Here is a 21826-nt window from a genome sequence, read left to right as displayed (position 1 = left end):
TGTGCGGCTTGCCATCTCTGCTCAGGATCAGAGGTGCATCGGACCCCTGCTGGAGGCCACGGCAGCGTGGGGTGGGGAGGCTGACACCTGTCCTATGTTTATGTGGAGCAGGGGCCGGCCCACTTTCTCTGCAAGGGCCAGATGGTGAACATCGAGGGCTCTGTGGGTCTCTGTCACAGCCGACAATTCAACTCTGCCACTGTAGTGTGAACGCAGCCATAGGCGATATATGAGGAAACGGACATGGCTGTGTGCCAACGAAGCTTTATTTACAAAAACCAGGTGGTGGGTTAAATTTGGCCATTGGGCTATAGTTTGCTGAATTTTGATGCAGAGGGGTTTGGAGAAAACTTTGGCTGAATCTCATTTCTTGGAGTACTTTGATTTTTGAGATTTTCGTTATCAAGCTAAGTATACCACAACTCAGCACCTAGGAACGAAAAGCCCTTTGACGAGTGTCTGTTCCAGGAGAGCCACCGATTGGCAATTGCATTCGCTTGTCTTCAGTGACCAGGCCTCGTTTACAGGTTGAGGGAAAGCCTTCGCCGTGCCGGGAACTGGGACTTCTTTCCTGCACCAGCGTGTCCGAGTCCTGCAGCGGCCTGACGGCCAGCGGTTTCTGGAAGTGAAACAGAACAGAGCTCCTGCAGAGGAATTTCTGATTCTGCTTTTCCTCCAGGTCCGACACAGCAGAGAAAGCCAGTAAACATTTGCCAGGGACGTGACGGGGCTGGCGAACATTGCTGGCTAATTCACGTTTTTATTCTAACACAGATGGCTGGGCCCCTGGGAAACCCGGATGTTGTTTCCTAGTCTGAGTTCAGAAACGCTCCTGTGTCACCAGCTCTGTCTTTGTTCTTATTATGATATTATTACTCACAAGAACAGCCATTTATGAAGTCAGTTCTCTGAGCCATTCATGTGAGTCTTGACAACAGCCTGGTTGAGGCTGGAGGTATTAACCCCCTTGACAGTGAGGAGTGGAGACTTAACGGTTAACTCAAGTTCTGTTCATCAAACAGCTGTTGAGAGATGAGGCTGAGTGTGACCAGGGTGGCTGAACTATGAAACCTATGCCTTCCACGAAGCCACGTCCGCTGGGATCGGAGCGGTGCCTCCCGGTATAGTGGGCCCCGTGGCCTGGGTTTCCCCTGGGAAGACCCCCAGCTCCGGCCCTCCTACCTTCTTGTCTGGGTCCCTTCCAAGCTCTGTAAGAGGATATGCAGGGTCAGCCGTGTGGAGCGCATGGTGCCTCCTGGTCATGGCTCTCTGGCCCGTGTGGATGTGGACATCACCCAGGCGTCCCGAGGTTTCCAGCGCTGATGTACCTCATGGGACCCGGTGTGCCAGCCTAGAAAGCTTTGCCCTACCCTGCTGGGCACCTGCCTCATTTCTCCATGACAGCTCACTTCTCCATGGAGCCTTCCCACTCCTCACCTGGCATCCTTCTGTCTGTGCCCAGGGCCGCCTGTGCGTTCTCCTTACGTGGGGCCCTAACTACACGAGGCAGCTGTTTGCTTCCTCCCTAGCCGGACGGGGAACACCCTGTGCCCAGGATCTGGGTCTTTGTCCCTGGAAATCCCCTGTGACTAGCAGGGTGCCTGACGCACAGTAGGCTCTCAGCTTGTGTTTGGTGACTGCACAGATAGAGGAGTGAACTTACACAAGCTCTCACGTGACATGATTTAATGTCATTCTTGCAACAACTCTGAAGTGGGCAGAGTGTGTATGACTGTCCTCTCTTACACAGAGAAAACAGGGCCCCTTTCGTGGGGCTGGCTGAGGACCAGATGGCGGGCCATACACTAAAGTCACGGTACCAGTTACCGTATCCATCCATGGAGCCTGGTGCATGTCTGAGACTGACTTGGGCCTTGGACCCAGCCGTGTGCATCGTTCTTTAATCTTTACAAGACTGTAGAAGACTGGTCTTATCTTATTCCCATTCTGTGGATGAAGAAACCAAGGCACAGAGAAGCTGAATATTCTGCCCTGATCCTGGAGCTCCATGAAGTTAATGCCCAGATGGAAACCCTAACGAGGGCACTGCCTCAGCCACGCAGCCCCAGGTGGTGGTGAGCATGAGAAACACCTGGCATGTGCTAGGCTGGGGCCTGGAGGCCCCTTCCCTGGCTTCTCCCAACCAAGAGCTCCTGCTCCTCAACATGTGCCAGGGACCGGGATGCTGGGGAGGACATGGCCAGTGTTGTGACCTGGGAGATGGAGGAAGGAAACCAGTTCTGGGCACCCTCCTCCCTCATGTCCCTGGGGGCCACAGGAAGCCTGGCATGGTTCTGGATGAGGTCTTGGAGAGGGCGATGGAGGAGGAAACAGCATCCTGGTGAGTCCTTTCCTGCTCCTTTAAGGCTTGTGGAGAGAGGTCATTGACGTGGCGGCTGAGAACGAGCTGACGTGAAAAAATTGCTGGCTTCCAAGCAGAGGTTGTGGCTTCAGACTCTGATTTTGTGGCCTTGGGCTTGTTTCTGAGCCTCTTTGAGGCTCAGTTGAGTTGTTTGCAAATCAGGGATACAAGGACATGCCCTGCAGGTCATCTATTCTAATTCCAGACTTTGAGGGTGCTTTGGTGGCCTTGTTCACCGGGGCTTACTATGGGCAGAGGTCGTTGTTATAATGGAGGCCTACCACACATAGGGTGCCTCTCTTCATCCTCACTGCCACCTGGGAGGTGGGCGTGGGTATTTCCATTTTACAGGTGAGAAAACTGAGATCCCAAAACCTAAGTGGTGTGGTTAAGGCCATATGGATCTAAGTGGCAGAACTGGACTCGGCCCAGCCACGCCATGGGCCACTTTCTCTCGGCCCGGCCGCCACTCACACCAGCGCAGTGTGTCCTGCGCCCGGCTGGGCTGCCTGATTCCAAATATGCTTTGAAAAGATTTTCTGGACACATCAGGGGTTTTCATCTGCTGAGTTTTTTTTTTCCCCCCTTTCTGGGTTGTTATTTTGCATCAGGAAAAAAATGAAAAGAATTTAATTCATCATTAGATGCTGGGAAGAAAGAATGCAACAACAAAAAAAACCACTGCCGAGGAGCAGCAGGAAGCAGAAGGAGAGGCCTGACGGCCCCGGCCGCCGTGCAGGAACGTCTTGCCGCTGGTGGCGGCTCCCGGGGGGGCTCACGGAGGCCTCTTCACAGACCTCCTCGGCTGGCTCGTGAGTTCCCTGGCCAGCTGGCCACTTGGCAAGTGACCACGGGCAATGCTTGTTGTGAGGAAATTAGAGGCACCCAGCTCTGGGTTGAGAGGGTGCTATGGCTGGAATGCTCTGTCCCTCCAAAATTCGTGTTGAAACTTAATCCCCAATGCGATAATCTTAAGAGACGGGGCTTTTACGAAGTGGTCAGGTCCCCAGGGCTCCACTCCCACAGATGGCATCGGGGCGGAGCCTGATTGTCTCTCCTGCCCCTTCGTCCATGAGGACCTGGGACAAGCGCCACCTCGGAGCCAAGAGCAGCCCCACCAGACGCCGAATCTGCCGGCGCCATCATCCTGGACTTTTGCAGCCTCCAGAACGGTGAGAAAGAAATTCCAGTGACTTAGAAATCACCCATCTCCATCCCAAGGTATTTTGTTACAGCAGCAGGAACGGGCTAAGACCGGAGACCGTGTGGTGTTTCTGGCTCTTGACTGGAATAGCTGCTGGGCACAGAAGGCCTGGGAGGCAGGCACTGTGGTCAGCGCTCCCCCCACACCGGCCCTTTGGCCAGAGGCGAGCACGTGTGGCACCTGCACCTTCATGTTTCTTAGGTAGAAGGAAGGGTCCCAGTCCCTGCCCTGAGGATGTCAAGAGGAGAAGATCCTGTCTCTGCACTTGGTGGTTTATATGTAGATGTGCGTCCAAGGCTGCCGCCCTCACCAGCTTGGGATCCGGGGCCAGGCCACATAAGCCTTCTGAGCATAGATGTGGAGATTATTTGTGAAGATGGGAGGTTGGATTGTAGGTGGGTGTCACACTGCCATGTCCAGTTTTATGATTCCACGGCCTATTCATGTGCATGTCATTAGGTATTTGACCAAGCGGCGCAGCAGAGGGACACTGACTACTGAAAGCGTGTCCTCACAGAGGCTGCCAATTCCTCCTCCTCTGTTCTGTGCCCACCTCCGTCACTTCCCTCTCTTCATGCTCCGTGCCCATCTGTGTCATTTCGCTCTCCTCACTGGGCCATGCCTGCTGCCTCCTTACGTCCGGGAGCTCCCTGCGGACAGGAAGCTGTGTCTGGCTCCTGTGACTGTACTGAAGAATTCAGAGCCATTGCTACGCTAAGGACAGCCACATGTGCACCCAATGGCAACCGGGGCGTAAAACTGCCCAGCAGGGACCAGCACAGAACACTGATGGGCATGAGGGGCGCTAGAGAAACCCACTCGCCCTCCAGGTGGAACCCAGGGTAGAGCATGACGTGGATTTGGACAGACGCCCTGAGCCTCCATCGGCACATACTCAGCAGGCCCCACTGCTGTGCCCATGAAGGCAATGCGGAGGGGGAGACACGGGGTGGAAAGGAGAGGAGGGCAGTGGGGCAGTGGAGGGTCTCAAGAATCACAGGAGCAGGCTCTTTCCATCAGCTCCCAGACCCTTCCCCTCACCTGCTCCTCTTCTCCTCAGCTCTGCTTTCATCCTCTAAGGCCAGCTCCGTGCTCCTGGCTCAGAGCAGTGGTGGCCACCTCATGCTCCCCGGGTGTGCAAACTCCTGTCTGCCTTTGCGCTTCCCCAGGGCTTACTCTCCAGCTTCCCTGTTGGAGCCAGGGTGCTGGCCCCTGATGGGGCTCCAGGATCCTTTCCCCACTGCTGTGTCTTGGAGAGAGAGGAGGCATCACTGGGGAGGGGACGGCGAGGTGGAGAGGGTGAGGACACCAGGCGCCCGGAGGGAGGGATGAGGAAACCGGTTCTCAGTTCACCTGGGGCTGCAAACCTGGTGGGGGGACCAGATCAAGTCAGAAACATCCACAGGTTCAAACTCAGGAAGTCAAGGCCAGGCACACCTGGAAGAGAAGGTTTTGGCGAGTATCACGAGTGACTAAGTTGCGGCAGCTTGAAGTCGCCGTGCTGTGCAGACTCGGGCCAGTCGCCGTGCTGTGCAGACTCGGGCCAGTCGCTGTGCTGTTCAGACTTGGGCCAGTCGCCGTGCTGTGCAGATGCAGGCCAGTCACCATCGAAGGCTGGACACATACCACAGGAAGGTGTCAGAGGCAACGCCAGTTCTCCCGCCCCGCGCCGGCCCCGTGCCACTCACTCTGGGCTCAATTCTTCTAATGCGTTTCTCCCATAGGTCTAATTAAAATACTTGTCCTGGGTGCTGATTTAGCTGTTTAAACCCGTCTGTTTGCCCCCAACAAAACACACTCTAAAAGACGAGACTTGGCTCCGACTCCCTGCCTCCTCCTGGCTTCTCAGTCTTTTTATTGTTTTCGTTATGTTTAAAACTTTAAAAATGTTTATGCAATTTGTACACAGTTTATATACATTATGAATTAAGTTCTACAAACAAGGTCGTGTTTATACATAAGTGTATTCCCCCTTTTCTTTTTTTTTAAGAGTTTTTTTGTTGCGGTGCATCTAACATAGGATTCACCATTTTACCCAGTTCTCAGTGTACAGTACAGCAGTGTTAAGTACTCGTAGGTCCCACCCTGCATCTCCAGAATGATTCATCTTCCCAACCTGACACTGTCCCTGTTAACATGAACTCATCCTCCACCCCCGCCCCCCGCTCCCGAGAGCCACCAATTGCCCTCTATGTCTGTGAATTTGACTTAGGTGCAGCCCCTCTAGAGGAGGAACTCTACCAGATTTGGTCTTTGGTCCACTCTTTCTGAAATGACCAACTTTTTTTTTTTTGAGACGAAGTCTCGGTCCATCGCTCAGGCTGGAGTACAGTGGCGCAATCTCGGCTCACTGCCACCTCCGCCTCCTGGGTTCAAGCCGTTCTCATGCCTTAGCCTCCTGAGTAGCTGGAATTACAGGTGCCTGCCACCATGCCCAGCTAATTTCTGTATTTTTAGTAGAGATAGGGTTTCGCCATGTTGGTCAGACTGGTCTCGATCTCCTGACCTTAGGTGGTCTGCCAGCCTCGGCCTCTCAAAGTGCTGGGATTACAGGTGTGAGCCACTGCACCTGGTCTTGAAATGACCGATTTTCAACTGTGTGTGCGCCTGCTTGTCCAGCCATGTGAGATGAGGACATCAGCCATGTGCCAGGGTCACACAGCCACTCAGTTGCAATTCCAGGGGTCATGCTTGGGTTGTTCTGACTCCAAACAGCCTCCACATCCCCCTCATCCTGGGATCTTGGCTTGACCAGGCGTCAGGACTGAAGGGATGGGAGGCTCTTTGGGAAGTCCCGCCTTACAAAAGAAACACATGGCTGGCTGGGGTGTGTGTCAGTGCCCTGAGGGCTGGCAGGCACTGTCCTGCTGGTCCCAGGTAGCTCAGACGCCTGTGCGCTGTGCGAGGATATGGAGGTTAAGGAGCCATTGTCCTCAAGTCTGGGCCCTGCTTCCTGGTGGCCTCGGACTCCAGGAATGCAGACAGAGCTCCTGGTGGCTCGTGTGGCGCGGGCCTGTTTTTGCAGGCCATCTCCTTGTTTCTTCCGCTTGTACCATTTCTCCTGGCAAAGGCCTTGCCCAGCCATGGCCGGAGTCATGTTGGGACAGCTGACCCCTGGGCTCTCTTGAGCTGGCTTAGGAGCCTGGATGCCGCCCTCTGCGTTGAGTAGCAACATTCCTGGCCAGACATGAAAGGAGAGATTATAACAGCCCGTTTTCTCCAGGCAGCTTATCCCGATTAAGTGGGAATCAGGCACAAATCCCCACCCGAAAGTCCTTTCTTCTCATCCTGCCCCACCAGCCGCCTCGCCCTGATGAAGTCTGACAAGACCCAGGGGGGCAGTCTCCGAGCACGTGGAGCTCCCGAGAGAGCCCCATGTACGTGCGGGGCCCAGCCCCCCAGCATGGCCACTCCCTGGCAGCCGAGGCCCACGGTGGCACAGGCAGCCAGCGACTGCGCTCGCCGGGAAATCGGATCTGCCCAGGGCAGCACCTACGCTCCTTCCTCCCTGCTATTTGTCTTCTGTGGGCTGGAGGGGCTGGGCTTTGCCTGGACATGGTGTTCTCTGGTCACATCAAGAAGAGGTTGTGTAATCCCCAGACTGTGCGTGGGTGTGGGGTGGCTGGGTGTGTGGCCCTGGGGGTCAGGCCAGGCAAAGCCAGGCCCGGATCGCACCCGGCCAGCAGCAGCCCCCTCACCCTCGTGTGAGCCAGAGCGGGAAATGCCAGCGAGAAGCAGAGGCCAGGCTGATTTACGAGGATGGAGCCTTCGGGGAGCTCCGATGCAGCCTGGGAAGCTCCTACTCCTGACGCTACCCTGGGCTGGCCCGGCCGCTTGCTGGCCTCCACCCACACCTATTTTGAGCATTTTTAATATTTTCATAGGGACTGTGGGGCAGATGATTTACGGCTCTCTCTCCCTTTCCAACCTTTCTATGGGGCCGTGGCAAACACGTCTGGAAAGGAGAGGAGAAAATACAGATGGGTGAGAAAGGCGCCGAGGCGATCTCGGCTACACTCGCTTGAGTTAGAGGGTCAGGCCCGGCCCCCAGAGCCCAGGGCAGGAGCCAGGCTGAGCAGCTGTCTGTGGCTCTCCAAAGCATCACAATGTTAGAAATGAACTTTGGAGCGTGCAGAGCTCGCGAACGAGGCTGCTGAGGCCAACTTTGAAACAAGCAGTTCAGAAGGCAAAGCAATTTGGGCCACGTTTGGGCTGCACTGGCACTCCCCTGCCTTTCCATTTGAGAGCAGTAATTCATTGTAAGATGGAAACTACTTCGAGATAACTGGAGAACATTGGCCTTTAATGCACATAAACAAAGTGATTTCAATGGAAGGGCGCCTGTTGGCCCTCCAGCCAGCCAAGGCAGAAAGCACTGCTCCAGCACCGAGACCTGGGGCCCTGTGGGGCTGCAGTATGAGGCCTTGCCCGTGCCTGTGGGGTGCCGGGGGCGGGGACTCTGCCTTTTGTCCCAGGGCTATATCTTGCCAGCAGTGTGCTGGGAAGGCTGATGGGGTCCTGCACGCCCACACATCCTAGAGGGCCTCCAGCCTGCAGATCCCTAGCCCCAGCCCCAGGCAGTGTGGACCTGCTTGGCAGGGTGGTGCAGGCGAGGAACGTTCCTTCAGGGAGGTCCACAAACTTACCACAGCTGGGGTGGGGGTGGGGAGGGCTCTTGGGCATGAAGGATGATGGACAGCAACAGGGAGGTGAGGACTGGCCACAGGCAGAGGAGCTGCATGCACAGCATGGTGTGTGAGGTAGATGGGAAATCGGGGGTGGGGGGGGCGGTGGTGGGCAGAGAGAGCATCTGTGGAGGGGAGCGTGAAGGAGGCAGGTGCCAGGTCACGGGGGTACCTGAGGCCACACTCAGGATCCAGGCCTTGCCTTCAGGGCAAAGCAGTCGTCAGTTAGTTTTACTAATTGACACATAATGACTGTATATATTCTAAATTAGGACTTTATATATTATATATTCATGAGGTTCAATGTGATGTTTTCATATACGTTTACATTGTGGAATGTTTCGATCACGTTAATCAATAAATCTTTCACCTCACATACCGATCTTCTTTTGTGGTGAAAACGTTTAAAATCTACTCTTTCAGCAATTCTGAAATATTCAATGCATTAGTATTCACTGTAGTCACCATTCTGTGCAATAGATCACTGAAACTTACATGTCTTACCTAACTGAGTTCTTCCACCCTTTGACTTTCTCCCCTTGCCCCACCTCCCAGCCCCTGGTAACCATCGTTCTACTTTCTACTTCTAGGACTCTTTTTAGATTCCATATATTAAGTTATATTTTTCAAAAGAAGGCATCCAAGCGGTGAACAAATATATGAAAAAATATGCTTGTCATCACAAACCATCAGGGAAATGCAAATTAAAACCACAATGAGATCTCACCTCCCCTGTTCGAATGACTTATCCAAAAGACGAAAGACAGCAAGTGTTGGTGAGGATGTGGAGAAAAGGGCACCGCATTTGTTGTTGGTGGGAGTGGAAAGTAATACAGCCACTGGGCGTTGGGAGGAGAGAATGCAGATATTCACTCAGCAGATGCCCTCATTCAGTCAGTACTGACCAGTTGCTGTGCTCCTCCTGGTCCTGGGTCGGGTGCCTACTAGAGCATGCAGAGACAGCGTTTGAGAGAGACTGCTCTGACATTGGCCTGAGGGTAGGGTGGGGAAGTGGGAAACAGGCTTTGTGGGCATTCCCATGAGAAACTGGGCTGGAAAGGAGAAGATGGACTGGGGATTGTAGGAGGCAGAAGGGGCAGGCTTGGAGATCACATGGGCGTGGACACGGCGAATGGCGTGGGCTGGGAGAAGTGGGTAGGGAAAAGTGGCACCGAGGTAGCAAGTTCTGGTGACCAGGCAGATGGTCCGGTCCTTCCCAGCAATGGAGGCTACAGGAACTGGTGAGCGCTCCAGGACTCGATGTGGAACACATCAGGTCCTGGGGGGCAACCACAGGAGCCGCCTGTGAGAAGATAATATGCGAGTCTCACGAGGAGGGTCTGGGACTGAAAAGATGGGGTGCCGAGGGTCAGTGGGGTTGCATGTACGAATGCAGAGCAGAGAGGAGGCCGCCGGAGGTCAAGGCAGTGGTCAGATGCGAGGGGCAGAGGAAGCTCTGCGGCTTGAGGGGCGGAGCAAGCAGCGCTGCTAATCTGGGGGAGGGGCTTGAGGGGCGGAGCGAGTTCTGCGGGCCTGGGGGAGGAGCTTGAGGGGCGGAGCGAGCACTGTGGACCTGGAGGAGAGGCTTAAAGGGCGGAGCGACCTCTGCGGGCCTGGAGGCGGGGCTTGAGGGGCGGAGCGAGCGCTGGGGGCCTGGAGGAGGGGCTTGAGGGGAGGGCGCCGCTGTCTCACCTGCAGGTCGGGGAGAAGGCGGCCGGTGGCAAGGGCTTTCCCTCGGGTTATAAGAAGGGGTTCCTGTCCAGACTCTGGACATGTAAGGCTGGGAGACTTTGGGTAGCTTCTCTGAGTCTCAGGGTCCCTGCTCTAAGTTAGATCGGGTGCTGATGCCTCCCTCACAGGGTGGATTAACGATCCGACCTTGGTGCTGATGCGCATAGTGTGCAGTGAGACCCCAACCTTAGTGATGCCTCTGCCCCCAGATGCAGCTGAAGGGTAGCACCCACCGACTGTAACGTTGTAAGGGGCAGGACACACGCAGACACTCAGGACAAATCAGAAATCCTCTGTGGATGGCTCTGTCTATGCATGTGAACACATTTGGGTAGGGGCAGGGCGAGGGGCCTCTCAGAGCCACGGATAGGGCGGCCATGAGGGGACAGTGTTGCTTGCTGGGCATGCCCCATGGGTGGCGTGAACTTTGTGGCCCAAAGGCCAGAGCCGCTTTTGGAGTAGCCCCTTTTGCAACGGGAAAGTGTTTTAGAAGGGATTCGTCAGTGAGAGGATGGCTAAGGTTCATCTGGAAAGGCTACCGGAGGAACAAAAGCCCGAGACTCACTGGACAGGTGTGTTCAGTGCAAACCAGGGTGCAGAGAGCCTGGCATCAAGTGTCAGGTGCCAGCCACCAGGCCAGCCCCTGATGAGACAGCCTCTGATGGAGTGAACACTGCTTCTTTGCCTGCCTGAATGAACAGTGGCATAGGAGTGGAATTTTGAGATGCCACAGGAAAAACAGAGAAGCGTTGGGAGTGGGTGGGCAGGAACAGTCTCAGAGCTCCGTGTGGACCTGGCCACAGACGAGCCCAGCCCACACCATGCCTCATTCTGCTCATCTGTGGTGGCTGACCTCCTCAAGGCCAGCAAGGTAGCAGGACTTACAAGTTCCCATCAGCTTTGCAGGGCTCTGGAAGACAGCTGAAAGGTGACCATTCACAGGCAGGTGCTGTCACTGTGAAGAGGGAACACAGGCATAAGGGACATATGCCTGGGTGGTTCAAGAGCACCACGGTGAGTCCGACCCCTATACCCTACAGAGGAGGAAGACACGCTAAGGAGACTTTCAGGGACGTGTTTATGCCCTAGTTAATGATCTTCTCAACTCGGCATCCCATAGGACAAGGTTTCCAGAAATGTCATCCTTTAGATGGGATATGGGAACACCCAGGTCCTGACTGCCCAAGGTTTGTCAAGGATTTCGAGGCCCACGCTGGAGACCGCAGAGGGGCAGTGTCACTCGTGGTTAGAATCTGATCAGCACCTTCTTTGCCATTAGAAATTTTATCTCCAACTCCCACAAAATGGTGCTTTACCGTTAACCGGGGTGACAGTCGGGCGGGTTGCCTCCACTCTGCTCTGGGGTCATGATTTCATTTCTGCCTTTTTAACAGGTGTAAGCCTGGGTTGTTAACAGACACAGCCCAGGAGCCCAAGGACATCTGTTGCTACCACGGCTGTCCGCACACAGGGTGCAAACTTCAGACGCCGTGTCTTTCCCTGTCCTCCTTCGACCCAGCCATGAAGCCCGTCCAGCTCTATTCTCCGGGCCTCTGGGTGACTTCTGACCCTAATCCACCTCTTTGGGGAGGTTTATTAATTACTGTACTGGAGACAGCTCCGTGCCAAGAAGTTCAAAGCATCTTCCAACCTTGACCCATTAATCCCATTAGCATCCCAGGGAGAGCGGAAGGCACCGGCTGAGTCCTGTGATTCCCACTGCCTGCGGTTGCACACATGGGGAGGGAATGGGGGGGGCGGAGCTTGAGCAAGGAGAGCTTGGCCTGCATGTCCTCAGTGAGTCAACAGCAGGCCTGGAAAAGAAGTTGAGTTTCCCAACTGAGGCCAAGGGCTTCACTGCCAGCACAGGCTTCCTTACAGAACAGTTGTCATCCACGCCTCTCAAGATGTACCCGTCCCTCAGCACCCTGTCCCCCAGCACGGGCCCCCTCAGTATCAGTGCCAGCAGCACTACCACTGTTTACATTGCCCTCTGGAGAGGGGCATTTTGTCATCGGGAGCAGCAAAACACGGCCCTTTGCCTTTTCTGAGTATCCTCTGCAGAAAACATCCTCCCCTACAGAAGGGTTTGGTCTTGGAGCAGAGGCCACATCCGTCACCTGTTCAGGGAGCACCACAGCTGTGCGGCCCCCAAGGAGGTTACCTACCAGGGCAGGGCTGCTCCCTGGGGTGCTTGGGGGACCCCGGTCAGAGGCAGCTGGATAAGGAAGAAACAGGATGTTCTTTCTCCTGTCTGTATTTGCCCTGTACTCTTCAGATTCTACATTGTTTTTCATTTTCAGCCTAATTTTAGTCCAAGAACTTGGTAAGGCTGGAGAAGAGTCTTAAAACCTTTTTTTTTTTTTGTAAACAAGTGTACTTTTCTGGCCAGATGTTTCTTTTTTCCTGGTCTTACGGGGCTGCGCCACTGAGCTGTCCGGATGAAACTGAATAAATCTTTGTTTTACGGTTTCTTTGGTCCTTTACAACTAAGAGCCTCATGAAGGAATCAGATCTTTTAATCCTCCTGGTCTTAACCTTGAATGACCTCGCAAATGCACCATTAGCTAAGAAATCTTACAGATATTTTTGTGGCTGACCTGAAAGCACATTAGCAAAGTCCCAGGCCCTCCTAACACCGGGATGGGTGATCACTTCTGGGATGGAATGACCAGGCAGAGCCTGTCCCACCAGGGTTCCACAAAGAGTTGAAAACATTTATTTTTCATGAGTGGTGTGTCTTGCATGATTAGGTGAGCCTTAGCAGTGACCAAGATGACAGTTACCTTCTGTCTCCAGCTGGATGATGTCCTCTTTAAAATCCCACCTGCATGTAAATGTGTGCAGAATGGGTCCTCCGCACACCCTCCTGAGGTTGCTCATATGGGTTCCACCAGGAAGTGTGCTGGGGTGTAGGCTGACACAGCAGTAAGTCACAGCTTGAGGTATGGTGAGATGTTTTCATGGTTTAGGGAGAGCAGGCTTATTCCAGCTATTTTTACTTCTAAAAGGGCCCTGGCAGAAGGACAGGCTTGTAAAATCTGCTGTGAGTGGTGCAGCTGTGGCCAAGCGTGGAGCCCTCCAAGTGCTGGGGAGAGCAGGCAAGGAACCGGGCCTGGGTCTTCGACAGCTTTCCGCGTCCTGGGAGAAAGAACAGTCATTGCTCAACCTCGAAAATTGGGCTTTAGATCCTCAGTGTCACAGCAGACCACAGGGCTGGTGAGGTTACAGATGAGGCAGGGTCCCGCTGCTCCTCCTGATCCCTCAGTCTGAGGGGCCTCCCTCTGTGGCCCCAACCCTACCCCACGGCCGCAACATCCCATGCTCCCATGTCTTCAAACTTCGAGCAGAACTTCCCGTCTCTTGCTCTCTTTTTTGAGGATCTGTCTTTTCCTGGCCCCCTCGAATGGGCATGGGACCATTGCCTTCCCTATCCTCCTTTGCTTTCCCTCCTCATTCACTGCCCTTCTTCCCTCTCACATCTAATCAGTTGTTGAACTGTGTCAGTTCCACTTCTGTGACAACTTGTCAGCATCCCTGTTCAGGTCTCTGTGACCCGGGCTATGCCCACAGCCTCCTGATGGCTTGTTTCTGCCTCATCTCTCTGAACCTCTCCTGCCTGTATGTGTGGCTGCTTCCCCTTCCCAAGTTCAGCCCTGGCCATGCTGCATTGCATTCTTCAAGGAATTCCTGTTACATCGGTGTCCATTCCCTGCGTCTACCCTCGCTGGCTCAGGCTCCTCCCCATGCAGCCCTGACTCACTTTTCTGGACAGGAACTCTGTACCTTCTGACCACACTGGACAGAGGCTTTTGCTGCTCCTGTCTCTCTCTTTGCCCACTTTATTTCTCCCTCCTGCATGGAGCCCCCTGCCACCTCCAACCCAGTTGAATGTCCAGAGGCTTCATCTGTTAGCTGTTGAGAGGAGGAGGTACCGGACTCGGTTAGAAGAAAGTGTGTGGGAGCCTATTTAGTTCTGAAACAAAAAGAAATCTGGAACCACACCAAAAGCCAGGGAAGATTTTTTGATGTGGCTTCTTTAATGTGGCTGTTTAGCCACAGGGACATTTGGGCAAGCCATTATATGTTCAGCTATATTGCTCTACTAAGTGTCGTGTGACATGCACATGCTGACCTCCCTGCGTCTCGCCCCACTTTCGAGCTCACCCCAGAGGTGAGAAGGGTGATGGGACACAGGGATAAAGTGGAGGTTAATCAGGCTTCAGAGGACCATTCACCTGGACTTTAGCATGCAATTCCCTGGAGCACAGCCACAACTTCTCTGCAGCTCCTCCTCTCAGGAAGTGGAGTCTGTTTCCTCCGCTCTTGAATCTGATGAGCCTGTGACTTGTTCTGATTAATAGAATGAGGCTGGGATATTTCAAGCCTGGGTCTCCAGGTGCCTTTCAACTTCTCCATTCAGCTGCTCTGTGGTTGCAGGCTAGCTTCACTGGGGGATGAGAGGCCACATGGAGCAGAGACCAGCCCTCCCAGCTGCTCTGTGGCTGCAGGCTAGCTTCACTGGGGGATGAGGGGCCATGTGGAGCAGAGACCAGACCTCCCGAGTGCTCTGTGGATGCAGGCTAGCTTCACCGAGGGATGAGAGATCACATGGAGCAGAGACCAGCCCTCCCAGCTGCTCTGTGGATGCAGGCTTGCTTCACTGGGAGATGAGAGGCCACATGGAGCAGAGACTGGCCCTCCCAGCTGTTCTGTGGATGCAGGCTGGCTTCACTGGGGGATGAGAGGCTACACGGAGCAGAGACTGGCCCTCCCAGCTGCTCTGTGGATGCAGGCTAGCTTCACTGCAGGATGAGAGGCTACATGGAGCAGAGACCGGCCCTCTTAGCTGAGGCTCCCCAGTCAACTGCTAGCATAAGAGGGAGGCTGTAGTCCATCATTCAGCAGCCACTGGCCCACCAGCTGATCACAGACATTTGAGAGCACCCAGTGGAGATCAGCCAAGCTGGCCCAGACCAGAACAGTCCAGCCTACCCACACGATGGTGGGCTTCATAAAGTGGACATCATTTTAAGCTGCTGAATGTTGAAGAGGTTTATTAAGCCACAAAGCTAATGATAGCAGAGCCATTGGTCATCTGAAGGAAGGCCTGTGCTCATTCTGGTGGTATGAATTGGCCTACGGTGGTGTGAATTGGCCCGTGGTGGTGCGAATTGGCCTACGGTGGTGTGAATTGGCCTATGGTGGTGTGAATTGGCCTACGGTGGTGTGAATTGGCCTAAGTGGTATGATCTGCACTGAGGATGGTCTCATCTCTCTCCCATTGAGCTCAGATCAAGATCCCTTATTCCAGGGATCTTGCCTATAATTTATAATCAAGATATGGAATTGGCTGCTTAATAATGGAAATTATTATGGTGTCCATTTGATCTCTGCCATTTTTTGGCAGTAAAGTGCAAATGACATAATATTTACCATTTTAGCTGTTTTAAAATGTACAATTCAGTGGCATTGAGGTACATTCATGATGTCACACAACCATTGCCACTATTTAGTTCCAGAACATTTTCATCAAACCAAAAGTTTCATCAAACCTCCTGTTCATAGATGCGAGTCCACAGTGAGATGCCCTCCGCAAGGTCCCGAAGGCAGTGCGGGTGGGGAGAGTGGTCTCCACCTGTTCCCATGCCCTCCAGCCTGGGGCTTCTCCTGCAGCTTCCTGGCTTCCTCTTCTGATGAAGCAGGAAAGCCCCTTACAGGGTTTGGCAAAAGCTGCCTATGGATTGGTCCTCACCTCTCATGAAACTGGAAAGGAACCCCATAGCCATTAAGCAGCCACTCCCATTATTCTCCACAGCCCCCCATCCCCACCCCAGCCCCTGGAAACTAGAAATCTACTTTCTATAGATTTGCCTACTCTGGATTTTTCTTTTCTTTCTTTCTTTCTTTTTTTTTTTTTTCAGAGTATTATTCCATCACCCAGGCTGTAGTGCAGTGGCAAGATCTCAGCTCACTGCAGCCTCCACCTTCCAGGTTCAAGGTTCAAGTGATTCTCCTGCCTTAGTCTCCCAAGTAGCTGGGATTACAGTCGTGCACCATCACACCCAGCTAATTTTGTATTTTTAGTAGAGATGGAGTTTCACCATGTTGAACTCCTGGCCTCAAGTGATCCACCCATGTCCCCCTCCCAAAGTGCTGGGATTACAGGTGTGAAACACTGCACCGGGCCTTGGTGTTTCTTATAAAGGCAATCATATGAAATGTGGTCTTTTGTGCCTGGCTTCTTTCACTTACCCATGTTCATCAAGGTTCCCTCCTGGCATGTGCCACACTCCTTTTTGTGGGTGTACCTTCCTAGGGTCCCCGTGACTTCCTGGCTGCTTGGATCTGTCAGCTGTATTAGTTTGTGTGTGTGCGGATGGCTGTGACATGCTACGTGCCACTCTCAGTGTCTCACCTGGTTCACCTCATTCATTCCTCACAGTCACTGATGAGCTCACTGTTGTTCTCATCTGCATTTGACAGTGAGGGAACCGAGGAACAGAGTTTCAATACTTGACCAATGCCCTGCAACTGGCACAAGGTAGCTCAAAGATTCCAACTGAGGGAGTTTCATTCTGGCGCAGGGCTGTCCTGCTGGTTCCTGGATGGTGGAGGACATGGGGAGACTCTGTCCAGACCCTCTCATTCTCAGCTTCATGCTACCTGGGAAAAAAGCCATTGAACTGGTAGCGGTGCATTCAGCATGCACAGCAACACAGTTGTGTTATTCATTGTAAGATATTTACTATTTTTTATGATAAATATAATGCCCACTTAGAATCCAGACAAATCAAATGTTAAGAAAAGAGAGAGATACTGATAAAAAGTAAGAAAAGATGTAAAGAATAGAATTGGAAAACGAAAGCAATATAGAAAACATAGGGCAATATCTATGGTAACATAACTGTGGGGGTAAGTGGGTTGGAGTAAGTGTCCAGGAGACTTGGGTGGACATTACTTGGTAAAAGAATTTTAAAAAATTGACAAGACCATTTTGACACAGAAGCATCAAAAACGTTCTGGTGTCAGAACAGCCTTGTATGAGTCACTGGGTTAAAATGGACACACTGGATGCCCAGAGAAAGAAGGGTAATATTAACAGGAGCTGTCCTGACTTCTGCAGTGTTCCAAAAGAGGAAAATTGCACTAAATGGCATGTCAGATGTCCGAATACCAGGCATCTCGCTCAATGCTTTTACAGGTGATATCCCATGAGCTCTCCCCAGCCTCTCTCTAGGTTGATGATGGCACCTCCAGCACATAGGTGGGTCCATGGTGCAGTGCCCTTCCCGATGTCTCGGAGGTGCGGGTCTGCGCCCATCCCTGGCTCTCCAGCCTTCTGCTCTTTCTGCAGCTTCATGGTTTCCTCTTGGGTAAAACAAATAAACCCTTATGCCCCTGCTGGGCTGGGGAAAAGGCCGAGTATGGATCGGTCCTCACCTCTCATGGGAAGTCCAGAACAGCTCGAAGATCACGTTTTACTCATGGTCGCCTCCGTGTTCACGTTACTTGCTGATCAATGAACATCTTGACTCCGCCTTCTTGTTGCTTTTGAAGCAACGTTCCCTTGTCCAGCCCCGTGAAATGCCTTCCTTGACCAGCTCATGCTCTGGTTGCTGTTGATTTATTAATACTTCTCCTTTGCTCCCCAGTGATCAAGATGGGCTTATGATATCCATGCTCACGTAGAAGCAAGAATAGATAAAGAAAGCAAGGCACACGGCGCCAAGGGTCCTTCTCAAGGAGCCCAGGGAAGTCTGAGCACAGGGAGAAGAGATGCCTGGGCCTCCCAGCTGTCAGGGTGAGCGCTCAGCACCCTGAGCCCAAAGAGGGCCGTGTCCACTCACAGACGGTCACAGGTTTTCCTTTATTTGTTCTCCGTTGGCACTGAGGTTTCTTCTCTAAGCCGCTGACCAGGAAGGCTGGGGTGGATCCAGGCCACGCAAGTCATGGTTCCACTGATGCAGCAGCATCTGTGGCAGGCTGTTTGGCTGAAGGACACACACATGGTTGTGGTTGCTGGATGGGGGCTGTCTTTAAATGCTTGCTTCATATCACAGGACACAGCCAGGGCTCTCTGCAAGGACACAGCAATTCACAGAGCACCAAAGAAGCCAAGAGAATTAGGAGTGGAAGTGGCGAAAGGCCCTTCATCTGGGGATGGTGTGGAAGGTACAGGAAGAAGGCCCAGAGAAAGCCCCAGGGAGGGGCACCATGCCTTGTGCAGCCATCAGCGCACCCATCAAATGTGGGACCCACTGGGTTTCCTTGAAAATGGATAATGTGCTGGGCATGATGGCTCACGCCTGTAATCTCAAAAGTTTGGGAGGCTGAGGTGGAGAGATCATGAGGTCAGGGGTTCAAGACCAGCCTGACTAATATGGTGAAACCCTGTCTCTACTAAAAATACAAAAATTAGCTGGGTGTGGTGGTGTGCACCTGTAGCCCCAGTTACTTGGGAGGCTGAGGCGGAAGGATAGCTTGAACCTGGGAGGTGGAGGTTGCAGTGAGCCTACGTCATGCCATTGCACCCCAGCCTGGGTGACAGAAAGTGAGACTCCACCTCAAAAAAAAAAAAAGAAAAGAAAATGTATAATGTACGTGTATGTTTTTAATACCTCTATTTATCTTTTTTAATAAAACAAATTATCATAGAGCAGATGGAATTTATGGCCAAACATATTGCTCTGCATTTTCTAAAAATAGAATAATTGCCTTTATAAAACAAGAACATAAAGCAGAGATGCAGCTCAGGGAAGGTATGGCAAGAGAGAAGGAAATGAGGCGTGCTCAAACTGGCAGAATTCGGAAAGATGTGAAAGGGAAGTGTACAACTGTTTGCAGATATACAGAAGAACAGGCACTGTTGAGAACATAGCAGGTACATGGAGGACAGGATTGTAAACAAAGTGAACAAAAGAAAACGGAAGTAAAGAGACACTGAAAGGGACTTGAGTATGGGAAGGCAGTAAAAAGGATTCCAAATATTTGTGCTTGATGAGTCTGAAGGATAAAAGAACGAAGATCATGAATGAAAAAATTTTAAATTAAAATTATAACCTAAGAAACATTTCTGGAAATAAAAAAGAATACTTGAACCTATAGATTGAAAGAGAATATTGTGCCCCAGAGAAACTGCATACAGAGGTCAACACTAAGGCATTTCTGATGAAAGTAACTAAAACCCTATCCCTTTCTCTTGACTCCCTTTTTATCCTTGAAATCTGACTTGAGTCTTCTTCCCAGCTAGAAGAGAGAGGAGCTGGCCTATGGTGTACTCAAGAAAGTTGTTTTGTCCCTAACTGTATTAGGCCATTCTTACATTCCTATAAAGAAATACTTGAGGCTGGGAAATTTATAAAGAAAAGAAATTTAACTGGCTAACTGTCTGCAGGCTTTACAGGAAGCACAGTGGTGTCTACCTCTGGGGAGGCCTCAGAAAGCCTCTAGTCATAGCAGAAGGCAAACAGAGAGCAGGCACCTCACAGCAAGAGCAGAGCAAGAGAGAGAGTTGGGGGAAGATGACATACACGTTTGAATGACCAGATCTCATGTGAACCCAGAGCCAGAGCTCACTCATCACCAAGGGGAGGGCCCAAACCATTCAGGAGAGATCTGCCCCTGTGAACCAAGTACCTCCCACCAAACCCCACCCCTAACATTAGGGATGACATTCCAACATGAGATTTGGGTAGGGACACATATCCAAGCAACATCACTAGCCCAACTGACATACAAATATAAAGGCAACAGACATCTTTGAATATGTAAGAATTCAAATATGGTTTATTTGAGTCTGCCTTGAAGAAACTACTAGCCAAAGAATTTTAGCCAACCAAGTGAAGAAAGAGGAGAATTAGCTCAGAGCATTGAATCCATATAACTCCAGGGTTAAGACATAAGGTAGGCTGAGTGTGGTGGCTCACACTGTAATCTCAGCACTCTGGGAGGTTGAGGCAGGTGGATTGCTTGAGCCCAGGAGTTTGAGACCAGCCTGGGCACCATGGGGAAACCCTGTCTCTACCAAAAATACAGAAATTAGCCAGGCATGGTGACGGGTGCCGGTAATCCCAGCTACTTGGGAGGCTGAGGTGGGAGCATGAAGTGGGAGGATCACCTGAACCCAGGAAGGTTCGGTGATCAAAGGTTCAATGACAAATCTGCCATGAGCCATGATTGCACCAGCGCACTCCAGCGTGGGTGACAGAGTGAGACTGTGTCTCAAAAAAAAAAAAAAGAAAAAGACATAAGGCGATGACAATGTTCTAGGAGAGAGAGAGAGAGAGCGTGAATAGTGAGGGGGAGAAGAGCAAATGGCTGGAGAACACCGTCTGGGGGACGTGGGATGGCTCTGGAGCACAGGTGAAACTGCCTTCAGGTTGGGGATGAAACATTTCTCACTAGCCCAGGAATGGAGGCTGAGTGTGTGGGTGCAGATGCCGGCATGCGGCTGGATGCGAGGATAGGCATTTGAGGGAGTTCTCTGCTGGCTGCTGCTGTTTCTCAGCAAAGTCTCAGCTGAGAGTGAGGATGGGAGAAGAGGGCTTGGGGATTGGAGGAGAAAAGAGGAAGATATGAAATGGTCATTTGTGTCACAGTGTCTAATTTACTGTTTGGTCATCTATTGATCAAATATTTGTATTTGATGAGCCACGCTCAAACTCTATTGATGATCAAACGGTAAATTAGACACTGCGACACAAACGTAATTATTTCCGAAATTATATCTTCCATTTCTCCAAGTTCCCAAGTTCCTCTTGGTACATTTTGTTTTTCTTTTCTTTTCTTTTTTTTTAGAGATGGGGTCTCACTATGTTGCCCAGGATGGTCTCGAACTCCTGGGTTCCAGTGATCCTCCCGGCTCAGTGTTCCAAAGTGTTGAGATCACAGGCGTGAGCCACTGCACCCGGCTTTCCTGGTACATTTTCAGCCGGGCTCTTGTCTACCTTTAGAAGGCCAGCCTCGTTTTCTTTAAACATTGCTGTCCCATCTTCTGTTTCTGCTACTTCTGATGTCTTAAGTCCTTAGGGGCTAAATCTTTTTGCCATTTCTACTGACTGTCACCTGTGTGGCCACCTCTTCTGTGCTTGGTGACCTTCATAAACCAGTAGCTGCTTCTCTGGGGTGTGTGGGAATTCTGATGGCCCAGACTGAGCAGCCAGCTCGCTGTCTTCCTGTGAAGGTTTTTTTCCCTAAGAGCGGCCAGCTCCCTGTCTTTGAGGGTCCTGATGCTGCAGGGGCTCCAGGGCCAGCGCCCACCTGCTGCCGGCCAGCTCCGTGTCAGGGCATGCTGCCGAGTCTCGCGTCTTCAGGGAGGCCTCACACTTCCCACTTGCTGTAGCTCTGGGCTGGTTCTGGTCCACTTAGTCCAGTTCTCTTCTCATTGGTGTGTGTTTTAGGGTTGGGGCGAGGGGTGGAGAGTTGGTCTTTAAGAATTTCCTTGCTTCCTGTGAGTCCAGCTGTGTGTTTTCCTTTTGTCAGTCCAGGGTCTGGTTGTCTCTCAGAGTCTTACAGAGATGAAGGTGAAAGCTTCATTTTTTACTAGAAATCCATTGGTACCTTTTGAAACTTGTACCACGGTTATGTGTTAGCCAACCTATCAAGATGAGAAACTAAAACTCAGTAGTCACGTGATGAAATACAGCAACTGCACACACGAGTCAGCAACAGAACACTAAGTGATACTTTTGGCTCTGACGCTGCGTAGGCTCCCGCCCCCGCCCCCCATCACACTACATGTTAGACGCAGTGACCTTGCCCTTTGTGTCATGCCTTTACTCACATCGATTCCTTTTCCTAGTCCCCACCTTGTCGGGGGCTGCCCACTCCATAAAATCATAG

Source organism: Aotus nancymaae, unplaced genomic scaffold (genome assembly GCF_030222135.1).
Source record: "Aotus nancymaae isolate 86718 unplaced genomic scaffold, 86718_ANA_hifiasm-v0.15.2.pri h1tg000011l, whole genome shotgun sequence".
NCBI lineage: Eukaryota > Metazoa > Chordata > Mammalia > Primates > Aotidae > Aotus > Aotus nancymaae.
Note: the sequence above shows the minus strand (reverse complement) of the source record.